This window comes from Dendropsophus ebraccatus, chromosome 6 (genome assembly GCF_027789765.1).
Source record: "Dendropsophus ebraccatus isolate aDenEbr1 chromosome 6, aDenEbr1.pat, whole genome shotgun sequence".
Taxonomy (NCBI): Eukaryota; Metazoa; Chordata; class Amphibia; order Anura; family Hylidae; genus Dendropsophus; species Dendropsophus ebraccatus.
In genome coordinates this window covers 122,008,846-122,027,636 of record NC_091459.1, presented here as the reverse complement: position 1 = coordinate 122,027,636, position 18,791 = coordinate 122,008,846, and the positions used below count along the sequence as shown (strand labels likewise).

Genomic DNA, 18,791 nt, shown 5'->3' with positions numbered 1-18,791 from the left:
AAACACAACTGACCCTGACTATCCCTGAGAATATCCCTAAAGAAAACCCTCTAACACAGCAACAGATGGATTTTAAGGGCCAGAGACAAGGAGAAAACAATAAAAAAAACCCTGGCTGTGCAATATTGAACTAAAGGCCCTATTCCACGGAACGATTTCAGCCGATATCAGCCGTTACGGACGATAATCATCCCGTGGAGTAGAAGGCAACGATCAGCCGACATTGTTCATGTCGGCTGATCGTTGCAGTCGTTTGTTTTTCAACATGTTGAAAAACAAATGACTGATATAGCAGCGATCTGCTGCCGTCGCTCCATGGAATAGGAGCGGCGGCAGCAGACCACCACTATCCTCTATGGGCAGCCCCCCCGCAGCCCCTCCTGCACTAACCCTCTCGCTGCTGCCGCCACGCGCCACGGCGGCGGCAGCGAGCAGGGAACGTGGAGCAAACAAGCTCTGACAGCGCTGGTTTGCTCCTCTCCGTCGGCCCGTGGAATAGGGCTTTAAGGTGCTAAACAAGATAAACTAGGCTAAACAACGGAAAAGTAGAACACAAAAGGAACTCCAGGTAGAGGTTTAAAAAAATGAAACTTCTGCAGAAGCATAACGCATTACTTACCGGTCTATCCCAGTTTTGAAACTACCAAAAATCCATTTGTTTGGGGTTTTTTTGCTCTGTTTTGTGTTTCTGTTCTTCCTGGTTTGGCATTTCCCAGAATGCAATGATTTTCCTCATGTGATCATCACAGCCCCCACCCATTACAATCAGTAAAATTAGTGCAGCAGCTGCTTCTGGCCGGTTAGAGATGTGAATCAGTCAGGGGATTGAGGGATGCAGCCAAGCCTCCTGGGAAATCACACCCTGCCTCCTGTCTGCATCATCAGCAAACACACACAATGTGAGAGAGAGGCATGGAAGATTTGTCTCCTAAGGGGGGATAGCATCAGGAGCAGGAGACAATGTGAATTGGCACAGGGGCTATTTTTCTTCACTTTCTAAATTTCTATCAGCTACCAGTGTGGCAGAACCGCACAGATACCGTAATACATTGTATAGACACATCTATATAACTTTTAATATACTTTTAAGAGAAAACAAGTTTTTCGTATCCGGAGTTCCTCTTTAAGAGGCCAACACCATGCATGGAAGTGTCCTTTGGGCATACCAGGAGGCAGAACTAAAAGGACACAACTGAAAGCAGACAACATGTCAGCTGGGAGCAGCAGTACATTGGCAGGAGCAGGACGAATGTGAGGCAGGGACACAGGTGGAAACTGACGTTACATCCCAGGCGCACATATATTAGGGACTGTGTCATAGAAAACCAATTCACCAATGAGAATGTTTTTGAAATTTGAGGAAAAACATGAGTGAGAACAAGAGAAGAACATACAGTCTTCATTGTTGCCGCTGGACATAACCAAACCAAAGATCCTAATGTACCTATCCATACATAGATCACTGACATGCACACAGTGGGGACCTCCACACATTGACTGGGTCCTTTTAAGGGAGGGACTCCCACTGATCACAAACTTTAGGTGGTACTCAAGAGGAGGTAAGAGGCTTGCACTAGTGGAAATACTATAGGTAGGACTGATAGAAGCACTTTGGCCTGGCATTCATAGGATTATGGTGGCTATCAATGTAAAATAACACAAATCTATGCCTACCAATCTTATATATAAAGTATAATAAAGCACTGGCTTTAAATCTTTACCAGTTTCAGCCATCAGGCTGGCACTGCTTTCTGAATAAATTAGTCACAAATATGGCTTCCTTCCTCTTGCCTGGCACACGGCCGTCCACTGAAGGGCTCTGGCATGACTTGCATTTTGCCTGGAGGCCCTTCTGTTCCAAGTAACTTTTGTAATCTTCTTAGAAAGCTGCACCCTCTCTAAGGTTCCAACTCTACGTGACATTGTGCTTGACAAAAGATGATCCATGCGGAGGTTCCTGGGCTCGGGCAATCATTTCTACAGCTAATGGGAGGCACGTGGCCATGGCTTTCCAGATACAAAAAAAGAAGGATTAATTGGATGAAATTTTGACAAATGCTCATCGCCGTTCCCAGAATTACTTGCACAAACCTCTCTGGAAATTGAAATTTTTCCCCCGATTAACTGTATAACCTATAGATGCTAAGCCGTGTTCTGTCAAGCTCCATGGCAAAAAAAATAAGAATCTGTCTTCATTGAGTCGGCTTGCAGATGGCGGTGCAGATGTACAGTGCTGCCTGGGACTGGTGGGTGTCACACTGTGACACTGAGGTGTAACCAACAATGCACATTACATCTGGACGCTTTTCTCGGGGACTGTATCATGTTGGTACTTTTACAGAGAAATCGGATGCTGACAGCTTTACACTGTTTAATCTCCAGTTAATCTTCAAACATTTCCATCTTCTCAATGTGTAGCCAACAAGGCGAGACCTGGATGAGGATACCTAATCAGGATTATTATATATGAAGATTATATATATGCAGAAATGTAGAAGAATTTATAGTGTAGCAAACCAAGATTGCTACCCTGGACCCTTATCTTAGGGACCCTTTAATCAAGTACAGGATCCATTGTCCTCCCGTTCCATCACAATGTCCTCCCAATAAGATCCGTAACAGCACAAAACTGCAGGAAGCCATGTAAAATATCTCAACTGTCCTAAGAGAAGCAGTACTGTCATAGGTGACTATATACGATGCACCAGCTTACATGGTGTTCAATGGAACCATTGTTGTTGCCACTAAAGGGAGTGCTGCTTCTATTGCTAAAGGGAGCACTACAATATGCCAGTCATAAGGGCATTCTGGCTGGAATTAATGGAAACACAGTAGCTATTTGTGATGGGTAGGGTTGTTGAGGGAGATGCCGAACTGTTCAGGTTTGGCGATGGTCCCCATTGTCGAATGCTCAGCATTGGAATCCTCACGGCTGCAGAAGTTGGATGCAGCCCTAGCGAGTCCTGGAAAACATGGATACAGCCTATGGCCATGTTCACACAACGTATGTTTTGCATAAATAACAGCAATTTGCAACAACGGCTGTGATTTATGCAAAACGTACGTTGAATTTGAATGAATGGAATCCTGGCCGGAGCGGGACCCCAACTGGCCGCATGAAAAACAGACATGATTTACGTAGCGTGAACGCAGCCTATGTCTGTATCCACGTTTACCAGGACTCCGTAGGGCGGTATCCAACTTCTGCAGCCACGGGGAGTCAAAGTCAGAGAGTTTAGGTTCTGAGAACATTGCCGAACCCGAACAGTTCGGCATCTCTGCTCAACACTAGTGATGGGGCATTGTAGACTGGTACTTCGCTTTGGTTTGGTTTATTCTGATGGTGGCACTGTAACATGGCACTCATAAAGGCACTATGGCTAGTATTAAAGGAGATACACTGGTGGTTCTGGCAAAGAACTGTAGACTGGCACTCATGGCAGCAACTTTGCAACTCATTGCAACATGGCACTTATTGGGGCATTATGGAAAGCACTAATGGATGCACAGTAACATGTTCAATGTGCAATGTGGTTTGGTACCACAGTAATGCAGCTGTTATTCATAGGAGAACTGTGGCTGGTGTTTAAAGAAAGCATTATTGCTGTCACTAAAGGGAACACTGTCTGCTGCTTTGGGGACTGCACTCATAAAACCATTACAGTAGGTATCTGGTTATGATGGGACACTATACATTGGTACTTTTGGGAGGACTGGTTTTGCTTGGGGAACTGTTGCATGGCACTTATGTGGGAATTATACTAACAAAGGCACAATGGCTGATACACATGGGGCACTATACACTGGCACTCATGGGAGCACTTTGGCTTGTTTTGATGGGGGGTGTCACTGCAGCATGGCACATATAAGGGCATTATGGCTGGTACTAATGGCTGGTTCTGATGGTGCAAGGTGGTTTGGTACTGAGAAAGATGTGGCCAGTATAGCCTGAATGGCCCAACTTATCTGTGTCGTTGCAACCAGATGGTGGGAACTCTAGGATTCTGGTGAATTTTGAGAGACTATTCAACTATTGACAATTATCAGTTCCACAGTATGAGCTGCCTATGGTTGTCTCATGTTCGTTCACCTTTCTGCCTGAAAAGGGTCATGATGGATGATCATCACCTTATGCCTACAGACACATTAAGTATAAAGGAGGGTGAACTGTATAATAACAATGGCTCTATACCCCCCCCCCCTAGTAAGAGCATCATCATGAGAGACAGTGACATTTATATCAGAGGAACTTTACTTCTCAAGGATCGCTGATGTTATTTTATCACCAGTCCTCACCCCCGCCGTGTAAATGTATAATGAAGTGAATTTCTCTGCAGGACCCCAGTGAGCCGAGCCCACGTGCAAGAAGACAGTCAAAAAAACAGATGACTTCCCGGCACGCCAACTGCTGCAGCATGTAGGAATAGTTTACAATCTGTACAACTAGTTACAAGGTTTTCTTTCAGCTCTGCCAATAAAAAGCGAGAACTCAAATGGAGAATCGGCCATCGGAAAAGGCAGCGGCGATGTGCTAAATGACGCTGCCAAATAAATGGGATTCTTTGATCCTGTGGCAGAAGAGCCGTCCCCACCTGTAATCACATCACCCAGAATGGTTCCAGCTCCAGCCACCCAGACCTCTGCTTTACCCAATTCATGGGACAGTGACCGGGCAATGTTGATAACACAGTCTTTTACCTTGCCTAAGTCTCTTATAGGTCCTGAATAAAGCAAATGAGCATATATCTGGGCTACAATTACACCAATGTAAACATTTATCCTTATATATCCTTCTAAATTACTCTTATGTATTAATAGGAACTATCTTCAGGTTAAATGAATCTAACCTGCTGACAGCTCCCTAGTGGGCATGAGGTGCTGAGGATGAAGGTAGCACAGTTCCCGTGCTGTTAGTGGTGCCTGGTAAGCCATTAGGAGCACTAAGGGAATGGCTACCTCCCATCCAAGCACCGATTGGGCCCTGCCATCCAATGATTATTAATGGAGGTGGCCAGCTGGGGGTGGATGGACACAAGGGGGTGGGGCTCCTGCCCCCCCCACCACCTCTGATGATCAATGTAGGGGGATGGGCCAGATCAGAGGTGCTCGGAGGAGTGTAACTACGTCCCCAGTGCTCCAAGGTTTACCAGGTACAACTAACAGGATGGGTTATGTCTGGATTATAACAGGTACTCCGGTCAGTAGGGGGTATGACCAGTGAGACAACCCCTTTAAAGATGATAGTTATTTAACAAATGTCTAGTTCCCTGTCTTTACTGAAACAACCTGGCCTCCATGGGATGTCTTAGCAACTGCTTGTGTAACAACAAAAATTAATGCTCACCTGTCTTCAATCCCCCTATGTCTCTCCTGCAAGGGTTACTTAGAATGGAGTAGGCAGACAGCCCCTAGTGATGTCATCAGTCGTGTTGCTCACCAACTCCATTGGGACTTTTATACAGACATCAGTACAATCTACTGCTCCTCTATTGCCAATGAAAAGCTGAAAGTCACAATTGTCACCTTGGCCAACGCTAGTAAAAAATTATATCATGGCTGAATACTGTTATTTAGTCTTGACAGCTAAAGTGAATGTTCCACCAGACAGCGATTTAAGTATACAATGGCTCACTCTAACTTTTCTTCTACGTGTAAATCTGGCTTCAGTGCAGATGTAAAGACAGTTTCTGGATTGATCTTGGTCAATAAGTAGTTTATCATCATGGTAATGACAAGACATTATAACATGGCCAAATATCACATGAAGACTTCTTGTAGCAGGACTGCAACTCAAAGTTGTTAAAAATGTTAAAGTCACACTATGAAAAGTTTCCATTTAGACCAAGCAGAAGATTAAATTGGACCATAAAGGCTATGTATAAGTGCTAAACTATTCAAAGGTTTGATTTATGGAAATGATGTCTTCATGAATGGAACTTTCATTATGAACACTCAAAACACAGAAAAATTTCTCAAATCTTAGCCAAAATGTCCCATGTCCATACAGAGTATACAAGGGTAATACAGCCCTTCATCCTCCAGCTTGTGACCTACAATGTAAGCTTTCACCTGGAAACATGTCTTAAGTTGGAAATGGCACTGGCTACCCAGGGGGTTCCAGGACAAGAGGATTTCTGGTCTGAGCAATTAAGCCCCTCCGAACAGGGTAAGCAATGGCTCCTTAGGCAGTTGCCTAAGGGCTGTATTATATGGCCTGATGATCATTGTAAGATCGACGCTTGCTTAAAGAGCCTATTACACAGTATCATACTGCAAGGACTGTATATATTCCGTTAGCAATGTCCTTGCAGCCCTTGATTTATAGAGAGAATAATAAAGTTATACTTGCCTGTCCAGGCTACCCCAGTGTCCTGGGCCCCTAAAGATTTTGAAGCCATCTCTGAAGTGACAGGCTGCTCAGCCAATTGCTGACCAAAATGGGACAGCACTGTGGCCTGTGATAAGCTGTGCGCCCTGTCACTTTAAAGAGGAGTCAAGAAGATTCAGCGGCGGCTGCAGTGAGCAGGAAATGCAGGGAACAGGCAGCAGGACACCAGGGGAGCCTGGACAGGTAAGTATAATCTTTACTTTTTATCTTTATTACCTTTAATTTTCTTTACACTGTCATAAGCTGTCGGTAGCGCATCACTTTTACATGTAGAGATGCACGGTCGGCAGACAATGATTTTTAAACTTGCTGAAAGACAACCATCAGCTGATAGTCGGCTCTTGGGCTGATCACTGCTTAAATTGGCCTGTGTTTGCAGATAGCCGCTCTGTGTAACAGAACCTTAACCCTTGTCCTGGCCCTGGGGGGCTCCATACACATCGTTCTCATTCTGAAGGGCTCAAGCTAGTCTTGTATTACAATAGGTGGCCATTGATCATATAATACTATATTGCAAGGGAAATAATTGCCTTTTTTTTCTGGGGGTGCCAGTGCCAAATTCTGAAAGGACTACTTTCCTTTGACACCCCGCCATTAAGAAGATAAGAACATGGCTAAGCATAACCCAAGGTTTTATTCCAGAAATTGTTTGAATTTCAAATGTTGTTTATTTTTAAATATGTAAAGGCAACAACTGAACTGGAAACAACTGACGAATTTTAGTTGCCTAGATTTAAGGAAAAGTAAAAACTATACAGTAACTGAAAATGAAAACTTGGGGCCACAATGCAAATTATTGACACGGGAATAAAAACTACACTTCACCAATATTTCATGTAATCTACCACTATTCTCATACTGGAACGATCTGAAACCACAGACAAAATGTAATTGCTGCTTAAATTCATCCAACAAAACCAAAAGAAAAAAAAAAGTAAACAGTTCAAACGAAAATGAGAGCGGGTGAGGCTAGCTTTTATTTAGAGGAATAAAAGGAAGAGAAAAATATGATTTGGAGATGATAAAAAGCTGTTAAATAGAATTAGCTAGAGCCAGGCTGGGTAAAAAGCTTTACTTACCGCCGCATGTCAATCACCTACACCAACAAAGCGAGCGGGAAGGAGCCAGGCGTAGCATTAAGTGACATTTTTCACAAGTTCACACGTTTAAGATAATGGAAAAATCTGACAAATATTTGGGGAAAATGAGAGCTTTTATCTAACGGTGCTTGAAGAACAAATGCTTCTATCATGCCACTGTTTGTGGATGCTTAGCTGACTACAGCAGCGGGGATGTAAGCAAAATATTCACGCTGGAGTGAAGTTAGCTGAGCTTAACCCCTTGTGGATCTGAGAAATATATCCTTCTATGGAATGTATACTATTTGGCAAAACCATCCAAACTTCTATCAAAGGAAACCAGAAATGGTGGTAATTCACTATTGACCAGGGTATAAGAAGAGGAAACCTCCTACGACTAGTGTTGAGCAAACTTGCCAAAAGTTCGGAAATGTTCATCCGAACCCGAATGCTTGGTATTTGACTGCCAGGAAAACATGGATACAGCCTATAATCTATGGCTGTATACATGTTTTCTAGGTCTCCCAATGGTGGAATCCAACGTATTTAGACCCTAGGAGTCAAATGGCAAGCGCTTGTGTTCAGACGAATGTTGCCAAACCCGAACGTCCATCAAGTTTGCTCATCACTACCTATGACGTCAAGGGGGAAACCTTGATGCTCCATAGCTTACTGAAGACCAGGTGGCCACCAATAATGCCAACTATTGATAAACACATTACAGGGTTTTTAGATATTTCAGCATTGTTTCCGCCAAATAGGGAGATCCTCACTCCACCAGTCCTCTGGTTTGGCTAATTGAGGAGGAAAACAATTGGATAAACAACTTCTATGGCATTATGCATATGGAAATTAGTTGTTCAGTTGGGACAGATGGATTGTTATATCTGCTTAAATAATTCAGGAGCTTATATTATAAAGTAGCAATAAAAAAACAATAATGTAAATGGATACAAACAAAATTGTCAAAATTGAGGTTACTTGTAATGACTCTTCCACCTTTTTTGATCTTCCATTAGGTGGCTCTTTGGCTGTAGGCAAACTATGGCCTACCTCCCACCCTGCTCATGCACAGGAACGTTCATCACAATTAAATGTCCCTATGTTGTCTATGGGCAGGGGAAAAGCCACAACAAGAGAGGTCTCACTGCGGCTTATGTCATTCTGAACAAAGGGGTAGGCCGTAATTTTCTATCACAGCCGGCCCCTTTCTCCACCGAATCGAATGTTGGTGGTTCAGGTGGTCCTCATACACGCTAGACTGTATCCACCACAAACTGCGGGTTTGGCCAACAATAATCTAAAGTATATGGGGGCCTTAACATTTGTTAACTTTTGACACCTGCTGATTGGAAGGAAATCTTCAAGGGCAGCTCAACTTTGCCTTATGGACCCCACAATTGCTGCAGGGGTTCCAGTCTTTAAGGTAAGTATGCCCCCCCTGTCTGAAAATCTATCTGAAGCCATCAGTAGACCCCTGGCCAAACTTCTTGGGCTATATGGAAAATGATAGTAACAGATTCCATCTTGTGACCTCAGACGGCCTCGCATTTCCTAGACACTAATTCTCGATTCTACATTTCTTTCCTCTGTTTTGACAGCCGAGTTGACGGATCTACAATCTGCTGCTGGCTGCCACCGGTGGAGGGGCCGGGTACAGAGACCATCTTTGGTAAATCTAATAGTAACAATATCACAATAGAAATCTTCTCGACGTGTCTCCCACCCAGTAGTCATTTTTGGCATGACTCTCTATCTCTGGATTGCATTCAACTCCGAAAAGTAGATGCCTATAGATAATTGATATGCTGGAGGTGTTGTCTTAAGATGAAACAATGTAAATTCTGCTTTGCGTGGCAGATGGCTGGCAGTTTACTCTTTGGCAAACCAACTGGTATGGTATGTTAGAGAGCCGAAGCAGCAGGTAGCTCAGCTCAATTTAAAACGACCACAGATGCTCAGAAAGGAGCGGGGGAGGGGGCACAAGCTGGTCAGGAAATTAAGAACAGTAGTGAGAGCTCTGAGGGAAAAAAAATCCTGGTAATTGCTTAAAAAGTTTCGTTTGTACTTTTTAGGTGAATTTTGTTGGTTGAGTACGCAGACAATTAGGGGCTTTTGTAGACTTTGGTGAAATTTTCTTTTACAAATTTTTTCCTTGTGGAATGTAGTAAAATATCTTTCCCCATTCTCAATTTAAAAATTTGTTTCACTTAAAGGGGCTATCAGGGGAAAAATGCACAAATAGGCATGCTGCCAGGGCTGCGGGGGACAGGTCAGTAATGTATACTTACCTGTTATGCTCCCATAGGAATTGGCTGGTCAGCATAGACAGTGTGGAGTCTATGCTGAGCAGCCACTTCCAGTGGGAGCAACATGTCTTCTAAAACACTGTCAGAGGCACACAGCAGACGGCCCAGGAACGGACAGCTGCGGAGAAGCGAGACAGGTAAGTATAGATTACTGACAAGTGCTTCATGGCCGGGGCTGCATTTTTCCCGCACAACCCCTTATACATACAGCCCTTATTAGAGAAGCATGTATGTACAGTAAGAGCCTCTAAATATGAATCTCATGATCTGGCTAATGTTAAAGGGTTTTCCAAGGACACAAATTATTATTATTATTATTTTTTTTTTACATTTGGTTGAGGATGCCAGAAACCTGGCCGCTCCAGCTCCAGAAGTTATATACCTCCTGTATATAGTTGATGTGGAGCATGCTGGTATAACCTGGGTAGCTCCTGTATATAGTGTTATGGAGCATGCTGGTATAACCTGGGTAGCTCCTTTATATAATTATGTATGTACAGCTGGTATAACCTGGGTATATCTTGTATATAATTATATATGTACAGCTGGTATAACCTGGGACAGGCACTAGGAGCACACAGGAAGTAGAAAAAAAGCATCTGCATTCATTGGCTGGCTAAACCATGTGACCTTTACAGTAATAGAATAGTGGATTTGAGATTCGTTTTCAGAAAGGGAGACAGTGTGTAGCAGGGAGAGTCATTTTTAGGGCTAAAGCTAAAGAAAGAACACGGTATACCCAGAGTATCTCCTGTATATAATTATATATGTACAGCTGGTATAACCTGGGTATCTCCTGTATATAATTATATATGTACAGCTGGTATAAGTTGTCATACATACAATGACCATTTGGGTCAGAAATTGCAAAACAGAATAATAAAAGACTTCTAAGGACAAGTCCTTTAATTCTTAAACAGTCTATGTAGAAAACATGGCAAATAATCTACTGACCAAACACACCAAACAATGGCGGAAACAGAATGTTCTGGGCTTTCTGTAGGAACATTAGTGCACAAAGAGAAGTAATGTAATGTAGTGAAACATTAGTGCACCCTAATGAATGCAAATGTGCAGAGACGTTACATAATACAACATGTTAATATTACTGCCAGTGCATTAAGCAGACAGCGCAATTACTTGCCCGGCCACTCTCCGTATTACTGTTAATGCTACGCAGCAAGCACTGAGAGCAAAGTCATTTGATTTACTGAGGCTAAGACATTCATATTGTTAATTGCTTTTTGCTTCCAGCATGGCATGTTTAGCTGATTCTCGCTGCTACGGCATGTGGACGGTAATAAACGCGGAAAATGGACAGCCATAAAAAAAAATTCTGTATTTCACTACATATTAACACAAGTTGTCTGTACCGACCTGCACTTTCGATGAACTTTAAACCGGAACTGATTGATAAGAGGTCATAGGAGTTATAGATATTGGGTCTAGTGCTCTAATATACCAATACACAGCAGTAAGAGCTTTGTAGTTGTGTATAGACTACACCCATTGGCCATAACAATAAAGGTTAGGTGAAGTGACAACATGTATGATTTGGTGACAATGACGCCTATCAGTGTGGACATATTGGGCTGTTTATGACCACTCAGTCCTTGATGTTGATGTGGGAAGGAGGAAAAGTAGACAAATGTGACGATCTGAGTGATTCTGACCAGAGCCTTATAGCCATGTATACATTTGAATGCCAGGTCATCTCCAGAATGGGGTGAAGGCTAGACTGCCTGGTGTGATCCTACAAAAAAGTTGCTGTAGAGCAAACTGCTGAAAAACTTCCTGCTGGCAATGATAGAAAGGAGTCAGATCACAAAGGACACAGTGGCTTGCTGTGTATTGGGCCTGGCAGGCGACTATTGGGCCGGGAAGTCACTGCCCATGTGACCCCTGTCGACCAATGAAAGTGTCTACAATGGACATTAGAACTGGAGAATGGAGCATTAGAAGAAGGCATCTGGTCTGATGGATCATGATCTCCATCATGTGGATGGCTAGGTGCATGGGCGTCACTTACCTGGGGAAGAGATAGCACCAGGATGCATTATGGGAAGTGGACGAGATGGCAGGGGCAGTGAGCTGGGAAATGTTCTGCTGGAGACCTTTTGTCCTGGCATCAGGTGGATGTTACTATTGACACGTACCACCTACCTAACCATTATTCAAACCAAGACCCCCCTTCATGGCAGCGGGACCCCCTAATGGAAGTGCATAATGCCCCAGGGGCCTCACTGCAGACATTGTCCAGGAATGAGGACCATAATAAAGACAGTGGTGACTTGGCCTCTAGAATCTCCATATCTGAATCTAATCAATCATCTGCGGGATCCATGCAGGCTGCAACTCACACCTTACAGGATCTGCTGCTGATACCACAGGGGACATCACAGGGATATGGGGTCCTCACACCTTACAGGATGCTGATACCACAGGAGACATCACAGGGATATGGGGTCCGCACCTCGCACCTTACAGGATGCTGATACCACAGGAGACATCACAGGGATATGGGGTCCACACACCTTACAGGATGCTGATACCACAGGAGACATCACAGGGATATGGGGTCCTCACACCTTACAGGATGCTGCTGATACCACAGGAGACATCACAGGGATATGGGGTCCGCACACCTTACAGGATGCTGATACCACAGGGGACATCACAGGGATATGGGGTCCTCACACCTTACAGGATGCTGCTGATACCACAGGGGACATCACAGGCATATGGGGTCCTCACACCTTACAGGATCTGCTGCTGATACCACAGGGGACATCACAGGGATATGGGGTCCTCACACCTTACAGGATCTGCTGCTGATACCACAGGAGACATCACAGGGATATGGGGTCCTCACACCTTACAGGATCTGCTGCTGATACCACAGGGGACATCACAGGCATATGCGGTCCTCACACCTTACACCTTACAGGATCTGCTGATACCACAGGAGACATCACAGGGATATGGGGTCCTCACACCTTACAGGATCTGCTGCTGATACCACAGGGGACATCACAGGGATATGGGGTCCCCACACCTTACAGGATGCTGATACCACAGGAGACATCACAGGGATATGGGGTCCTCACACCTTACAGGATCTGCTGCTGATACCACAGGAGACATCACAGGGATATGGGGTCCTCACACCTTACAGGATCTGCTGCTGATACCACAGGAGACATCACAGGGATATGGGGTCCTCACACCTTACAGGATCTGCTGCTGATACTACAGGAGACATCACAGGGATATTGGGTCCTCACACCTTACAGGATGCTGCTGATACCACAGGAGACATCACAGGGATATGGGGTCCTCACACCTTACAGGATGCTGCTGATACCACAGGGGACATCACAGGGATATGGGGTCCACACCTCACACCTTACAGGATCTGCTGCTGATACCACAGGGGACATCACAGGGATATGGGGTCCGCACCTCTCACCTTACAGGATGCTGATACCACAGGAGACATCACAGGGATATGGGGTCCGCACCTCTCACCTTACAGGATGCTGATACCACAGGGGACATCACAGGGATATGGGGTCCGCACCTCACACCTTACAGGATCTGCTGCTGATACCACAGGGGACATCACAGGGATATGGGGTCCAGGCCTTGATGTTTCCAGAACACAGAAGAAGGCATTGGGGTCAGATGATGGGAAGTATGGCAGAAGTCTTATTGCATAATTGCGTGTGAAGCATCTGCCCATCCATGCTAAGAACACACTATATAATAGACTTCTCTACATAATTTTCTATATAACTCTACCATGCAAAGATCTAGCCTTCCTGTACATCTAGATTCACCCTTCTTGTCTTTTCCCAAGATAGAGAACTCTGTGCACGTACTCAACATATTTACACCATGGACTATGGATTTTGGCAGCTCCTATTGTATATAGGCAAAGGGTAAACTATAGAAGCATTATTGGAGTTTGTGAAGACCGAAAATCCAAGGGACCTTTGCAGGTGTTTGATAGATTATCTGCTAATCCGCGGGGACTTATACACGGAGTTGGCAGAAATATAAAGATAAGTATTAATTAAAAGCACAATCATGTACAACATTTATCCCGCTGATACTATTAAGATAACGCCGAGCTGCACGCAGCGACAATAATAGGGATTTTGGTAGAAGGTAGGACACCGAGAAGATTCAGATAAGACTTTTAGCTGAGAAAAGAAATGGCCTTCAATGTCCTTATCGGCTGGTATTTTCACTGTTCTACTGACTATAAACAAAGTTCTCAGTTAGTGAAAGGTCAGCGGAGCCCTTCCATTTGCAGAAATCCCCCACAAACCCAAGCGAAATGTCATTTACTCCTGTGATGAGGAAGAAAAACAAAAACTTAGCAAAGAGTGATAAAAATGAGAGGAGGCATAGCATTGTCCAAGATGTCCCGGGCCCTGGACAAATCGATCAAAAGGGGAAGAAATTCTGTGCCGTACACACGTCCTGTCCTGTGATTCTGCAGTAAATTTTGAAAGGGTCCCGAAAAGTTTACGACCAAGTCCCATTAAGAGCCAACTGGATCAGCATAAAAGTGGTATTCTTACTCCATCTACTTGGTATAAAAGTTGGTCTGGTCTTTACAATCTCTGTTGTGTATATTTTATGTTGCACAGAAAAAAAATTTTTTTTAGGTCAATGTCCCTTTAAAGATTGGACATTAACGTCTTGCCGGCACAGATCGGGATTCTTGTCGGTTCATAAAAAGCAGGACGCAGTTGTAACGTAGTGCGTTGTTTTCGCTGGTACACATTGGGCACAGCCATAGTTTGATCCCTGGAGTTTGATGCATGTTTGATTCACAGACTGCAGCATCTCAGCACCAGATGGTCTCGAATTAATGAACACAATCTCATCACTTTCACTCACCAGGGAAATGGACAGACCGGCTGATTTCTTCCGTGCAACTAAAAATATTTGAGTCCTTTTCTTTTCTTTTTTTTTCTTTATCCAAATGTTTTTTAGTGAAGAAATGACACCTCAGGAAAAGAAAAGGCAGGAAACAGACGACGCAACACAAGGAATCCCACTGAGAAATACTGACTTAACCCTGTGAAAGGAACGGAACTCAGGGGGTTTATGGGTAAAAGTACAGTATAACAAGCATTGAAAGCTCTTGTGATCAGGGTCCTCACTCCTCTTGTGTCCTCCCTATCTCCTCATAGATTGTAAGCTCTTCTGAGCAGGACCCTCACTCCTCTTGTGTCCTATTTCCATAAAGATTGTAAGCTCTTGTGAGCAGGGTCCTCACCCCTCTTGCGTCCTCCCTATCTCCTCTTAGGGTAGGTTTACACTACAAAATCCACACAGAGAAGTTCCGGATTCCGTGTCTCGTACCCCTTCACGGCCGCGCGCATATCCGCCGGCTCCATAGACACCACTGACATATCGATTCTATCGGCGGAACGCGGAATCGACCCAGCAATAGAATAGTGTCTATGGAGCCGGCGGATAGTGGCGCCGCCGTGAACGGGTACGAGCGACGGAATCCACCAGAATTTATCCGTGCGGATTCCGTAGTGTGAGATTGTAAGCTCCTGTGATCAGGGTCCTCACTCCTTTTGTCTCCTGTTTCCACATAGATTGTAAGCCTTTGTGATCAGGGTCTTTACTTCTCTTGTGTCCTATTTCCATATAGATAGCAAGCTCTTTTGAAAGGACCCTCACTCCTTTTATTAGGGGCAGATCAACTTTACTGTAGGCCCTGGGCTGTTAACCATGCCTGCCTCCCACGGTAACTTTGGCAGCACTATGGTGCTCATAGTACGGGATACGTCATGTCATATTTACCATGTAACTGTAAAGTTTTATGAAATATGAATAACAGACAGCACTGTGCTCTCTTTTTATTTTCTAAATTACGTCCACTTTAAATTTGGTGCATGAATACCTTAACAGAGGCGCCATTGTCTCTGCAACTGTCATTCCTGTCGCTTTTACACATACCTATAGCAGACTGTACAGGACCTGTAGTGACATCATGATCACATGTTGGTCCTTCAGTATGTTCTCTAATGTTAGTTCTCTAATGTTACTGAATTGGCTCCTGGCTGCAGTGCAAAATTGCAGTAAAAAGCAGCATTTTTTTTGCAAATGATGGCAGGAGACAATACACCACTGAAAGTATAAGTCTGTTTGGGTGACTATGGGCCCCCCAAAAGCTCAGGGGCCAGGGCTACTGCCAAAATCGGACCTATTATCATCCTCTTTTTCCTCGTAGATTGTAAACTCTTGTGATCAGGGTGCTCAAATTGTTTTGTGTTTCTTTATTTCCTCATAGACTGTAAGCTCTTGTGAAACAAAGAATCTGGTGTGTTGAAATCCAATCCAGGGCTGACACCATTGGCCCCAATACACATGAGATCATTCTCACTACCCACTGGGTGGACACCCAGCAATCAGGGGCTGTAAAGATGACCCACCTCAGCCAGTGACAGGGACCAGGAAGGGCTCAAGATTGGGTCCAGGAAATGGGGATCGGGCAAATAACTTTTTTCATACCAGCCTTACTACCTATTTAACCTGGTTCATTCACAATCTTGCACTGGCGTTTAACAAAAATGAAAAAAAAAAAAAAAAATTCCCCTTGTAAATTTCTGAGTAAAAAAAAATGGAAAAAAACGATTCACAATGCATAAAAGGGAAGGATAGAGGTTTAATACACAGCGTGCACTGCTTATAAGTTAATGACAAAGTGTCTGGCTGGGCGCAACCGCCGCCAACCATAACTCAATGCGGTGAAGAGCAGGATGAGACAAAAAAAAATAAAAGGTGAGACGCAGCTGGCAGAGAACATGATAAATGGAAGCAATATATAAGGAAACAAAGGCCGGGAGAAACAGTGGGAGGACAAAAAAGTATATGTGAACACATCAGCCAAAAATAAACTCCTACATGTTCTACACCAAAAGTTGAGAGGCTGACAATGAGTCAAAGTCAAGATGAAGTGGTACAAAAGAAGTGAGGTTGGCCCCAAACAAGGGCCCTCAGTAATCAACTCCGAGTGTAGCGAAACAAAGAAATCAAAGCACACTCTCATCATGATAATAACGCTCAGGAGTCACTTCTACTTTATTAGCTTTTTAAAGGGGTTATCCAGCGCTACAAAAACATGGCCACTTTTGCCCCGCTCTTGTCTCCAGGTCAGGTGTGGTTTGCGATTAAACTTAATAGAACCAAATTTCAAACCCCACCCAATCTGGAGACAAATGCTGGGCAAATTTGGCCATGTTTTTGTAGCACTGTATAACCCCTTTAAGGTATCTTGAAATAGTAAGAGTGGACCAGTGGGGCAGGCATCACACTAAACTTAAAGGGATTGTACAGGGAGAAGAAGATGACAGAAGCCTTCCGCTCCCCAGTGCTCACTACCTTTGATTCCACATCTCAGAAGTATGCCTATTGGGTGTATAGTCTGATCACTATGTGCTGGTGTGGTTTCCACAACATCATGACATTGTGTAATTATTAGACATTGCGTGTGGTCTAGTTTAGCCCACATTTTATGATCAGGATATACACCTGAACCTTGCATGTTTCAGAAGGTATACCCCTGAGCAGTGAGCGCCAGAGAGCAGAAGGCTTCTGCCATCTCCTGAACCCCTTGTTCAGGAATAGTTGTTCACTTACCTAGTAAGTTCCTGCTCCTCATCCTCTGTAAGTGTCTGCTCAAATGTGCTGCAGGTACTATTACTCGCAAGCTGCTGCTATCCTCCTGGTGAGTTGTTATTCATTATGTCTGATGTGTTTGTACTGTATTTATTTTCTTGCAATTGCTATTGTGTCTACCCGTCCTGCTCTAATGATAAGTCCTGGGGGAAACAGAGTACAGGAACCATTACTAGGATTATTAACTGCTGTAGGTGATTAGTTCTGCCACCTTGCAACCTACTAATATTTTACCGCACCTACGGATTATGTAACATGAATTTGAACCACAGGCCACAACTGCAGGAGTTTACTGCAAATAAAGGGAGAATCCCTAAATATCCCCTCTTCCTGACTCTGCTCCCAAACTGCACCTATCCCCCTCTTCCTTGTTTGGTTTCTCCCAACAACTATCTCCTAGGTGGCCAAGAGACTTTTCTCATGCTGATTTCCTGGTTCATGAATATACCACTAATTAAAGGCTACAGTGTTTCTCAGAAAATAAGACCTAGCCCCAAAAAATAAGACCTGGCTTCATTTTGCAGGCTTTACTGAGTAGGCTGGAAGTAAAAGCCCTACTCCAAATATAAGCCCTAGGTACAGTCAGCTGACCAGATCCCTGACACTGGGTGGGTGAGCATCAGCCAATCAGTGCCAAACTTATTATGCTCCGCCCCCACCTGCTCAACAAAAGCTGCAGGGGAGAAGGGAGGGCTAAGATACACAGGAGACATTGAATAATAATATTTATTTGTATAGTGCCAACAGATTCCGAAGCGCTTTGGGGCACAGAGGGTACAAGGGGACTAACTGCAGAGGGGGGGATGTATACAGTATGGGGAAACAACTACAGAAGGGCAGAGAGGTATACAGTATGGGAGGCCTTACTGCAGAGGGGGATGGAGGTATACAGTATGGGAGGGGGGCTAACTGCAGAGGGGTGTTGTATACAATATGGGGGAACAACTACAGAAGTGCAGAGAATTATACAGTATGGGAGGCCTTACTTCAGAGGGGGATGGAGGTATACAGTATGGGGGGGCTAACTGCAGAAGGGTGTTGTATACAATATGGGGGAACAACGACAAAGGGGGTAGGGAGGTATACAGTATGGCGGACCTTACTGCACAGGGAGATGTGCGCAGTATGAGGGAACGACTGCGGGGGGGGGGGGGGGGATATTATAAAGTACAGGGGGGGGGCCTTACTGTAGAGGTAGGTGGATGTATACGACATGGAGGACCATACTGCAGAGGGGGGTGTATTAAGTAAAGGGGGACAACTACAGAGGGAGGAGGAACGTGTTGTGTCCCACCACGGGTGTTG

The 18,791-nt window shown here is 44.4% G+C and overlaps 1 protein-coding gene across 4 annotated transcripts in view; it reads right to left on the bottom strand.

The window, feature by feature from the left end:
* The window catches only part of MSRA (methionine sulfoxide reductase A), a 244,834-nt gene that overhangs the window by 13,094 nt on the left and 212,949 nt on the right, over positions 1-18,791 (bottom strand). Inside the window, exon 7 of one of the 4 annotated variants that reach the window (XR_011363697.1) lies at positions 17,448-17,629. The exons of the other annotated variants lie outside the window; for them this stretch is intronic. The gene's annotated coding sequence lies outside the window, so the exon portion shown is untranslated. The remainder of the gene's footprint in view (positions 1-17,447; positions 17,630-18,791) is intronic. 4 annotated transcript variants of the gene reach the window in all.